Below are 12,907 nucleotides of genomic sequence, written 5' to 3' on the forward strand. Positions count from 1 at the left end.
ATAAACCGATCCCCAGATTTGGCTTGCGGAGCCTCTAAGAGAAGCAAATTTCATCCTATCCGGCTGAAACTTGGTACATGGTGTTAGTATATGGTTTCTAATGACCACTCAAAAATTGGTCCACATCGGTGTATAATTACATATAGCTCCATATAAACCGATCGCCAGATTTGACCTCCGGAGCCTCTTGGAAGACCAAAATTCATCTGATTCAGTTGATATTTGATACGTGGTGTTAATATATGGCCTCAAACACCCATTGATCGAAGTCGGTCCATAATTATGTGTAGCCTCCATATAAACCGATCCCCAGATTTGACCTCCAGAGCCCCTTGGAAGAGCAAAATTCTTCCCATTCGGTTGAAATTTGGTACGTGATGTTAGTATATGGTATCCAACAACCATGCATGAATTGGTTCATATCAGTCCATAATTATATATAGCCCCCATATAAACCAATCCCCAGATTTGACCTCCGGTGCCTTTTGGAGAAGTAAAATTCATCCGATCTGGTTGAAATTTGGTACGTATATGATATTTGAAAACCATGCCAAAAGTGGTCCATATCAGTCCATAATCATATATAGCCCCATATAAACCGATCCCGAGATTTGGTTTTGGAGCCTCTTGGAGGAGTAAATTTCCTCCGAGTCAGTTTAAATCTGGTACATTGTGCTAGTATATGGCCGTTAACAACCATGCCTAACTAGGTCCATATCGGTCTATAGTTATATATAGCCCTCAGATAAATCAATTCCCAATCACACAAAAATTGGTTCATATCAAGTTCATAATTGTATATAGCCCCCATATAAACGACCCCATATTTCAATTCTGGCTCCCTACGTACCGTACAAAATCCATATAGGTTCGTAATTATTTGTAGACTTACATACCTTTTTGTCTAATATATACCACGTGTGGATTAACTCACAATTTAGAAAACGATTTAAGATACCACAATCCAAGTAATTCGATGGTGTATAACAGTCTTTCGTAGAAGTTTCTACGCAATCCATGGTGGAGGGTACACAAGATTCGGCCTGGCCGAACTTACGGCAGTTTATACTTGTTATTGTTAAAAAGACATACACTTGAACTTGAACAATCATTTTATAAAAGCAAACAGTTTTACCGTGACCACCGCATCGAACTATGTACAATAGGTAAAACCATTGCTGGCGATTTAAGGTAGTGGGTTACTTCCGTTTTTAGTGCAAAAATCTTGTTTTGCTCCAATTGCGGTGAGGAAAGGTTTCGGACTGACCACCTATAGTCAAGACAGACATCATAAACAACCAGGAAAAAGAGACAACGTGACACCAATAACCGCTATTTCGTGAAAGTGTGCTTGGCGACAGGTAGTTTGATTATCTGATTGACATTGGGGCTATATAGTTATATCTCTGGTACTGCCAAAGAATTTATTTATCGACGACTGATCAAGGCTGAAGGCATATACAGGGGGTACAAATGGCAGACCATTGATGCCAGAATGCGTTGATATATTTGCCGCCAAGTAACCTACAACTGCAAAACTGCAGTTTAAAATCAGGGGTGGCTTTCTTTTGCCATAGGAATGTCACCCTTGCCTTGGACAATAGAATCGTCACCTTCCCATATTGCCTTCCGAATATAAAACCTTTCCTGAAGGCATATACAGGGGGTACAAATGGCAGACCATTGATGCCAGAATGCGTTGATATATTTGCCGTCCATGTAACCTACAACTGCAAAACTGCAGTTTAAAATCAGGGGTGGCTTTCTTCTGCCATAGGAATGTCACCCTTGCCTTGGACAATAGAATCGTCACCTTCCCATATTACCTTCCGAATATAAAACCTTTCCTAAATACACTTACCTCCGGAGATTTCCTTTCTGCAGAAAAGAATGAAGCCCTGACGGATTAGTGATCTTTGTAACACAACCAAAATCCTTACAGCTCGGCTATTGTTTTAGCCAAATAGAAACTATACTATAATGCCTATAAAGCTATAAGTGGGCCAGAAGCCTTCCCTCTGGCGAAAATAAACTCTATCACCGTGAAGCGAAATTAAGTTCTTCATTCTGGTGGGTACTATGTTAGGATTTTCTACCAATACGGTAAATTAAAAGTAAATGAAATGGGATGGAAAAGTTTCAACGAATTGGTTGCATAACATTGTTTCCGTTGATATTAATTGGTTCAAAAAACTAACTGGAAAATAATGAGTTTTTCGGCTCGGGAACCGAAAATATCACCTTTAGACATAAAAACGGATATTGGCAAGTCCCACTCGGACTCGCCACCTATGGAACCAGATAATACCATACATGGAATTATCTCGTCAGAACTGCTCCTTTTGGTATTTATTCATCTAGATGATATTATAATTTTGGGCAAGAATTTCCATTCTGCAACAAATGCAAATGATCATTCAACATGGGGACATGCGAGTTCAGCAAGACCAGTATTCGTTATATGGGTCGTATTATCATCGTCAATGGCATAAAAGCCGGCCCAGATAAGGTCGAAGCTGTTTTCAAAATATATAGAAATGGCCAGTCGATTCGAGTCCTGAATAGAAGCTGTACGTACCGAATGAGAGAAACCCGAATATTCTTCACGAAACAGCGAAGCGAATATAGGAAAAATAATATTGTCCCGGAATGATACTTGACATTAAAAGCTATGAAAGAAGCTGCGATTTTGTGCTAAGTCCTACTGCCGACATTGCAGTGTTCCCATACAACGAAGGGTAATTCATCACTCCTGGTCATGATCGATAGTGGATTTAGTGGAACTCTTCTCCATTCGACAGGCCATATCTGTGCAGAGGGCTTTAAAGGAACGAATAGTGTAGCGCTACGATTGCCCTCAAGTCTTCTTAACTAATGACGGTGTGCATTTTCATTTCATTTTTCATTTATTTATTTTGCTTTCCTAATACAAAAGATATATATCTTATAATGAGTATTAGAATCAGTAATGTTATAACAAAATATAATAAGTAGAAAGATAATTGAATAAAGCTAATAACAATAACAATAATAATGAATAATGAATTACATATAATATGACACTAAATTTGAATATTAGAATATTGTTTTTTATACATTTTTTGTTATTTAATAGCCTCGATATTTTGTTAGATTCGTCTTGAACTGCGCTGTGCTGTATATAAGTTGAAGCTGATTGGGTAATTGATCCCAGAGATGTGTCGCATTTATTTTATGTCGAGTCTGTATCAAATTGTTACCACGGTTGGATCTAGCGAATGTTAATCGTTCGTAGAGGTACGATGGTTGCTTTGTGTGTTCAATTTTTGGAGGAATATCAGAGTTCGGAGTTGAACGTATTTGTCAAACGGAATACCAAAAATTTTGTTCGCAAAACATAACGTTTCAATCCGAAGACATAGCGGGCAATGTTGTTGAACGTGGTTGTTATTCTTTTTAAGTCAGTGGTGTTACATCCAGAAAATATTTGACAACAATACAACAAAGTAGGCAGAACATAGGATTTGGCCAACAGCAGTCTTATACGAAAGGGTGTAAACGATTGAGTATACCAAAAATTACGCAACATACCGTATATTTTACCGCAGTAAGCATTAATATGATCAGTCCAAGTTAAATTCTCATTGAAAGTTACTCCAAGATTCTTCACTTTCTTGACAAGTTCTATTTGGCAGTTACCCAGAAATATGTTAACATTGCCCTCACTTGTGGACTTCTTATGAATCAAAATTGCCTTCGATTTGTTGGGGTTTAGAGCCAGGCCATTCCCATTCGCCCAATCCATTGTTAACATTCATTACACACCTATCGATTGTATCAGTAGTGGCAGATGTATATAGCTGGACATCATCAGCATACATTCTTATGTTGGTATGTTCTGGGTTTGAGTACATCGTATATAGCAAGGGTCCAAGTATGGACCCCTGGGGAACACCCCTTTTTGTTGCCATCTGTGACGATGCATTTTTACCAGAAACGGTTAGTTGCTTTCTGTCTTCCAAGTAGGTTGGTGGCAGCCCGATGTATCAGGCTCACTTAGACTATTCAGTCCATTGTGATACCACATTGGTGAACTTCTCTCTTATCACTGAGTGCTGCCCGATCCCATATTAAGCTCAATGACAAGGGACCTCCTTTTTATAGCCGAGTCCGAACGGCGTTCCACATTGCAGTGAAACCACTTAGAGAAGCTTTAAAACCCTCAGAAATGTCACCAGCATTACTGAGGTGGGATAATCCACCGCTGAAAAACTTTTTTGTGTTCGATCGAAGCAGGAATCGAACCCACGACCTTGTGTATGCAAGGCGGGCATGCTAACCCTTGCACCACGGTAGCTCCCCAAGTAGCTAGACATTAATCGTACAGTAGATTCAGAGAAAGAAAACAAGTGGATGAGTCTATAATACAAGGTCGGATAGTGGACAGTGTCAAAAGCTTTCGAATGATCTAACAGTACCAAAATAGAAACTTAATTTTTGTCAAGATTCAATAGCAGCATAATTAAAAGTTTATTGAAAGAAGATAAGATTGATCACAAAACCACATCTCTCTATTCGCCTAGGTTAGGTTATGTGACAGCCCGATGTATCAGGCTCACTTAGACTATTCACTCCATTGTGAAAACACAGTGGTGAACTTCTCTCTTATCACTGAGTGCTGCCCGATTCTGTGTTAAGCTCAATGACAAGGGACCTCCTTTTTATAGCCGAGTCCGAACGGCGTTCCACATTCCAGTGAAACCACTTAGAGAAGCTTTGAAACCCTCAGAAATGTCACCAGCATTACTGAGGTGGGATAATCCACCGCTGAAAAACTTTTTGGTGTTCGGTCGTAGCAGGAATCGAACCCACGACCTTGTGTATGCAAGGCGGGCATGCTAACCATTGCACCACGGTGGCTCCCTCTATTCGCCTAACGAGAATCCCACGGTACGCATGGTGAAGACCATCATTATTGGAACAGAAATATATACCGCGAAGAGCAAGGGCTATCGGCAAAATAGAAGAATTTTATGAAGAGGACACAATTGTGGATATTAAAAAAATAATTTTGGAGCGAGTAAAATAAAATAACAATAAGTCTTCCGAAAGACAGGTCATTGCAATCTCAGACAAAGATATGGGCGATAAGTGAGAAAAAGGCAAAATTTATAGATGGAGAAACTAAAACTAAGAGAAAACTAAAAAGAGAAGATGTTACGTTACTCTTGAACTTAAGTGGAGTACCCAAAAAATTTGAAATCACTTTAGGACTGACTAACATGCAGCATGGAGAGGAAGACGACCTAGCCACTCAAACTGGCCATGTCACCACAGGAGTACGAAAGCCGACGAAGTATAAGCCACGAATTGCGGCACGGGTAATCTCTGCTGCAGCTTAAGGGGCCATTTACGATGCACAAATTCATGATGACTGAAAATGTGCATTCGAACTTCTTTTGCTTGCATTTCGATGTTTATGTCATTTACTATTTTAAGAGCGTATTGAAGAAATACAATACGCTGGATTTTTAAATCCAGAAGCAATAGAGTTCCTCTTAAATTCTGATTCAATATCAATTAGATTAAAATAATAAATTGCTCTAACAACCTGTTAATGACTTATTGACGCGATAGCCATCTTGTTGATGAATAGTCCAAATTTTATGGATTTCTGTTCCAAAATATTGCTGGAAGTCCAAAAACGCATTTCTTCTACCCCGCTACAGCTGATTGCGCAGCCGAAACAACAATCAGGGTTTCAACCCCTATTTTTTAAATTGTGCCAACAAAAATGAAAAATTGTACTTTTTAGCTTCAAATCGTCCCCTCAATAAAACAATAGTGTATAATTTTTTGGTCGTTTCGAGAAAATCGAGTTTGAACACGCACAGAAAAAACATGTTTGGACATGGTTGCCGCATCCATTTAATGCTTATTTAGAGTATGTAATTGTCGCGAAAACCATGTATTTTGTCTTTGTAAAAATAATTTTCGAGCGGAGAAAAATATATGCTGGCAATAAGCATTTAAATGGTTCTCAAATGCCGCAAACATGTTCTATTATTTAAATGATAGAATTTGAGACCATTATATGGTCAGGAAAATCATGTACCTGACCATTCAATTTTTTTTTACTTTTTTGCAAAGAAAAAAGTATTTTTATAGTTTACGTATAGATATGTCTACAAGCATTACATGGCCATAAAGATCATGTACATTGTTTTCGTGACCATTTAATTTTTTAATTTTTTTGCAGCGACAAGAATTTTATAAAAACATTGAGCAGGTACACACGATTTTCATTTTGCGCGTCAGTCGTGTGTTGATTGTTTCTTGGAATGGACGGAGAATACGGAATTATTGTGTTTTGTGTTAATTTATTTATTCAGAAATGGCACGTGGTTTTATGTGAATACAAAAAAGGAAAGTGTAATTGAAACAAATGTACCTGGTTTTTGTTCTGCATTTTGACATATGGTATAATTTATTTTTATTTGCAGTTATATGATGTCTGTGTTTGTACATTTGATGGGCACGAAGTAAATATGGAATGATTTCTTATTGTTGAAATTGAACCAAACTAGAGTGTGTAAAAATATGTGAAGTTTGCTTGCACAACATTATAAATACAAATAAACAATGAATTAGTTTATAAATAAATAAAAACAAATAAACAAAGTTGATTTTGTTTTTTCTTTTCTCAAGTGGCGTCCTTTTTTCGACGACGAAAAAAGTTTTTTCATAAAAATCAAAACATTTTAGGTTGTGACCATGTTCTTTTAACTAGAAGAAAAACATTTTTGACGAATAACATAACATTTTAGATCGTGACCATTGTCTTTTAATGGAAACAAAATTCTTTTTATCAATATAATAACATTTTAGATGAGGACAATTGTATTTTTCTTAGAACCATGTTCACTGAGCCAACATGGTTGCAGGTTAAAATGTTACATGGTCGCCGCAAAAATAGCTGCTATCATATTATTTTGCTCTTCGAATATGATTGTGGCAATCATGTTTCTTCTCTGCGTGAAGTTTTTGTAAAAATATACTTTTGGGAAAACCGTCATATTTCAGAAAATTATCGGTGTTTTCAACTTCTTGTAACTTAACTATGTGGCGGAATAACCAGACCATTGGTAGATGATATTCTACTAATCTATAAGTGCATTAATTGCAATTAAATAACATTCAAAATGCCATGATGTCACATAGGCTACTTTATTTATTTTAGAATCTATATGAAAATCAGTATACACTATTTTATTTTCTATGGTATACACTATTTTATTTAAATTTTTTGCGCCATTTATCATGAAGTATTTTAATTTGCCTGACGAATGTTCATGCAGTTTTATAATTCAGTCATTTTTGGAAATTCAATAACACGTTGACTACAGAGCAATTCAATTAAAATTAAAAAAAAAATACACTAATGAAAGACAATATTAATTAATATTAACCTTCGGGAATATATTACTCTGCATCTGGCTCATCCAAGCAATTTCGACTTCCCCCAGGCTAAAGACTAAGATAGGTTAAAGTGGCAGCCCGATTAAATTTCAGGCTCACTTAGACTATTCAGTCCATTGTGATACCACATTTAACTAAAAGTACCTATTACATATGGGCACTTCTAGCCTTAACCACTGAACCTTCTCTAGTGTTTACTTTTGTGGAAAAACAGTAGCCTTCCTTCGAGGCAAGATCGAAAAATGTATTGTTAAAACTGGCAAACTTCCTTGAATAATACAATGAGCTTACATTGCTGCATGGGCTTGTTAAAACAGATTGTAAGTCAAAAGTAAATACCCTCAATTTACTATTACTTTTTGCCTCTCCTTTATCGGCCTCCTTTTCCTCTCTAGCTCTCTTCTTATTCTGAATATGTTCATCAAATGCTTTCTGCATAATCTCCTTGTTGTCAGAGTTACGATATCGTTCGCACGTGGAACATGTATCCTTCTTCGGCTTATGAAAACTATAGTTATATTCATTGCAGAAAATACGCCTGTATACATTTTCCTTAATGAAATTGGCCTCATGCTTTGCATTAAAGAGTTGAAACATTTTTGAAATGTTTAAATTAGAAGCAAGGTATAGACGTTTTGATTTCGATAGAGTATAGTGGCTCTCCACAGCCGGAAACGATTCAATATGGTCCTTAATTATTCTCCTTGTTTCTTCATCCATTTTTTATGATGCCCATGGTGCCCTCGTTTATCCATAACTTCACGGCATTGAGTTTTGTTAATAAAAACCGAAATGGCTCCAACAGATATATTAAGTGTTTTCAGAAAGAATTGCTTGCATACTTGTTTAGACCTCAGATTGTATCTTAGAGTCTTGGCTCTTCGGGAGCCACCAACAAGAGCCCTCTTGCATTTATTTACTTCTATGCATTGCTTTAAGTACATTTGTTGTTTTGCGTAGTCCGACAGTTCCCAAAACTCGGCATTGATCGCAATACGTTCTTCATTGCAAATCTGCACCATGCATTTGTGCCGCCATTTGCAGTTCAGCGATTTCGGCAGTCGCTCCTTAATTAATTTCCCTCTTTTAGTCACGTAAGCTTTTCCGGACTGCCTTTTCTTCTTCCTATTATTTTGCATCCATGCATGCGTATACATCTGCAACATTTAATTTAACCGTAAATGTATAAAACTAACCATGAATAACACAAATCGTTCCGTACAGATTTAACTTCCTCTTTCGAGTAGGTGTCTTGAGCTCAGCCTCCTCGTTATTAATTACGTCTGCAATTGGACTCCCCATGTCTTGGTCTACTTCATGGTAGTCTTCCCTTGCCGCAGTAACTTTATCTGATTCATATGCTTTCGACTCAGCGCCTGATTCTGCCTCCTCGTCTGTATCTGCAACATATTCGTCCGAAGATCCTGCCGAGAAATCTTCTTCGTCCGTCTTGTTTTGAATAATAAAAATTGTGTATACTTTTTTATAATTTCTTCGAAATTATGTTCAGAGAAACAACTATATAAAACACAATACCTGCATTTAGGCACTTATTAATGAAAATATTCTAACGGGAAATTATACACTATTTTTTCAATTGACATTTTGACCAACTTTGTGGAAGTAGAATTTTACCAAATTTTGACCAGATCTAGAATCGATTATGTAGATTCTTATTCTGCAATAAAAAATAATGGTGTATATTCGTATACGCTATTGTTTTATTGAGGTGACGAAATGTTGTTGCTATGACTTTATAGTCATAGCAACATGAGTTTCAAGTAGTCTTCCTATTCAATTAAACTGAAGACAGTTTGCACTTGCAGTCTGTTTCTTTCCTTCAACAAATATACCACGGAAAATTCTTGAGATATTAGGAAACAACTTTCCACCTACCTAATTCAGTTTTCGTATTATCCACTTTGTGCCAAAAATTAGAAATTGTATCACTTTTAAATATCTTTAGACTTTCAATGTCGGCTAATGCTATATGCTGGGTGTTAATGGAGTGAACATTTTTTTCTTTTTGTGTGGAAACATCTTACCCAAGAGTGACACTAACTTCCAGTTTACCCAGAGAGAACATGTTCTGGAAGGTTGACCTCCAGTTTTCTTGCTGCCTCCCATACCGTACACGGTGTGTTTTCAACGAAATTGCTTATTTTTTTAGTTGCTTTCATTGCGCCAAGTTTTTTGATATGGATGTTGGACGACTCATGTCGTTTTAAATGGTTAACTACTACCGCTATATTAGTATTACAAGCCATACTCTTTTTGTTATTACCATCTTAATCAACCGTGGAAACAATTTTTTCCATTCTTCTCTAAAGGCACAACATTTACTTTAGTCTTTTTGACAGAGTTTCCATTTCTCATACAAAACAAGTGTTTCGGGTTTACTTAAGACATTTATTGTTTTGTTTTTCTAAACGAATTAATCAAAACCAATGTAAAGTTCTGTCGTAGTTCGTTTTACTACTGGGTATTAAGTTCGAGTTTAGCCGCTAAAATCGTCATTTTTCACGATTATTTTTTTTTAAAGGATTTTAAAAGGAATACAAACTTTGTGAAAATTTGCTTTGTGCTTTTCCCCATCAAGTTATAATAAAATTTGCAACAAATATGTATAATTTCACGCATTTTTCTTACTGATTTAGTTTTCACTTTAGCGATTTTAGCGGCTAAACTCGAACTTAATACTCACCTTATGATTATAGTTCAACGCATCGTACAATTTCTGTGCTATATTTACGCAATACGCGCAAACGTAATGAGAAACGCTTACGTTTGCGCAAACGTAATGAGAAACGCAAGCTGAATCCTAACATTACGCAAGCATTTTTCTTACAATCCAAATGAGGGCAGTATTAATACAAATGTTTCAATTGTACCAAATGTGACATTGTAGTACCACTGTACTTTTCACATGTAATATGTACCAATTTTAGTACAATTGTAACAATGCCCGAAACAGCAACACGAAATCACAGCATTCGAATTCCCAACCGCTGAGTTCTCTTTGGGGGAGTAAATGAAATGAAAAGTTTAAACCGAAACAAGTATATACGGCCGTAAGTTCGGCCAGGCCGAATCTTATGTACCCTCCATCATGGATTGCGTAGAAACTTCTTCTAAACACTGCCACCCACAATCGAATTACTTAAGTTGCGGTAACGCTTGCCGATGGCAAGGTATCTTAAAACCTCCTAACACCATCTTCTAAATTGTATGTAAGTCCATACGTGGTATATATTAAATCAAAAAAGATCGATCCAATACGTATATAATTCAGTTTGACAAAGTAGACATAAAATTTTGACAAAATTTTCTATAGAAATAAAATTTTAACAAAATTTTCTATAGAAATAAAATTTTCACAAACTTTTCTATAGAAATAAAAATTTTCACAAAATTTTCTATAGAAAGAAAATTTTGACAAAAATGTCTACAGAAATAAAATTTTAACAAAATTTTCTATAGAAATAAACTTTTGACAAAATTTTCTATAGAAATAAAATCTTGGTAGATTATTTTTGGCTCGATTTTCTATAGAAAGAAAATTTTGACAAAAATGTCTACAGAAATAAAATTTTAACAACATTTTCTATATAAATAAACTTTTGAACAAAATTTTCTATAGAAATAAAATTTTGACAATGATGAAAATTTTATTATGAACCGAATAAAATTTTTACAAAATTTTCTCTAGAAATAAAATTTTGACAAAATTTTCTATAGAAATAAAATTTTGGTAGATTATTTTTGGCTCTAGTGGCAACCATGATTATGAACCGATATGGACCAATTTTTGTGTGATTGGACCAATTTTGGTATGGTTGTTAGCGACCATATACTAACACCACGTTCCTAATTCGAACCGGATCGGATGAATTTTGCTCCTCCAAGAGGATTCGGAGGTCAAATCTGGAGAACGTTTTATATGGGGGCTATATATAATTATGGACTGATATGGACCAATTTTTGAACGCTTGCTAGAGACCATATACCAATACCATGTACCAAATTTGAGCCGGATCGGATGAAATTTACTTCTCTTAGAGGGTCCGCAACCCAAATCTGGGGATCGGTTTATATGTGCGCTATATATAATTATGGACCGATGTGGACCAATTTTTTCACGGTTGCTAGAGACCATATACCAATACCACGTACCAAATTTCAGCCGGATCGGATGCAATTTGCTTCTCTTTGAGGCTTCGCAAGCCAAATCTGGAGATCGGTTTATATGGGGGCTATATATAATTATGGACCGATGTGGACCAATTTTTGCATGATTGTTAGAGACCATATACCAACACCATGTACCAAATTTCAGCCGGATCGGATGAAATATGCTTCTCTTAGAGGCTCCACAAACCAAATCTGGGGATCGGTTTATATGGGGGCTATATATAATTATGAACCGATGTGGACCAATTTTTGCATGGTTGTTAGAGACCATATACCAACATCATGTACCAAATTTCAGGCGGATCGGATGAAATTTGCTTCTCTTTGAGGCTCCGCAAGCCAAATCTGGGGATCGGTTTATATGGGGGCTATATATAATTATGGACCGATGTCGACCAATTTTTGCATGATTGTTAGAGACCATATACTAACACCATGTACCAAATTTCAGCCGGATCGGATTAAATATGCTTCTCTTAGAGGCTCCACAAGCAAAATCTGGGGATCGGTTTATATGGGGGCTATATATAATTATGCACCGATATGGACCAATTTTTGCATGGTTGTTAGAAACCATATACCAACACCATGTACCAAATTTCAGCCGGATCGGATGAAATATGCTTCTGTTAGAGGCTCCACAAGTCAAATCTGAGGGTCCCTTTATATGGGGGCTATACGTAAAAGTGGACCGATATGGCCCATTTTCAATACCATCCGACCTACATCGATAACAACTACTTGTGCCAAGTTTCAAGTCGATAGCTTGTTTCGTTCGGAAGTTAGCGTGATTTCAACAGACGGACGGACGGACGGACGGACGGACGGACGGACATGCTTAGATCGACTCAGAATTTCACCACGACCCAGAATATATATACTTTATGGGGTCTTAGAGCAATATTTCGATGTGTTACAAACGGAATGACAAAGTTAATATACCCCCATCCTATGATGGAGGGTATAAAAATACTTTTCTTTGAAATCATGTACTTTTTTCTTATTACTGTAAAGAATATAGGTGGAGAATAAATAGTTGCGTATTTATTCTCCACCTGCAAATAAATCGGAAAACTTGGTAAATATTGTGTACTTTTTTTAATTTTCAGTGGCAAAAAATAGCAGTGTGAACAGAAACTTAAAATAAATTCATTTAACTAAACATTGGTCTTAAGAAAACCGTAAAAACTATAAAGCAAAGAAAAATATAATGTACTTAGTACTTCGTAGCCCAACTCTTGTTGAGTAAAACGGCTTC

The 12,907-nt window shown here is 36.3% G+C and overlaps 1 pseudogene; it reads right to left on the minus strand.

Annotated features, from left to right (window-relative positions):
- Positions 1-7,605: 7,605 nt before the first annotated feature.
- On the minus strand, positions 7,606-10,286 carry LOC142239740 (uncharacterized; annotated as a pseudogene).
- Positions 10,287-12,907: the final 2,621 nt, after the last annotated feature.

Source organism: Haematobia irritans, chromosome 5 (assembly GCF_050003625.1).
Source record: "Haematobia irritans isolate KBUSLIRL chromosome 5, ASM5000362v1, whole genome shotgun sequence".
NCBI classification, from domain to species: domain Eukaryota; kingdom Metazoa; phylum Arthropoda; class Insecta; order Diptera; family Muscidae; genus Haematobia; species Haematobia irritans.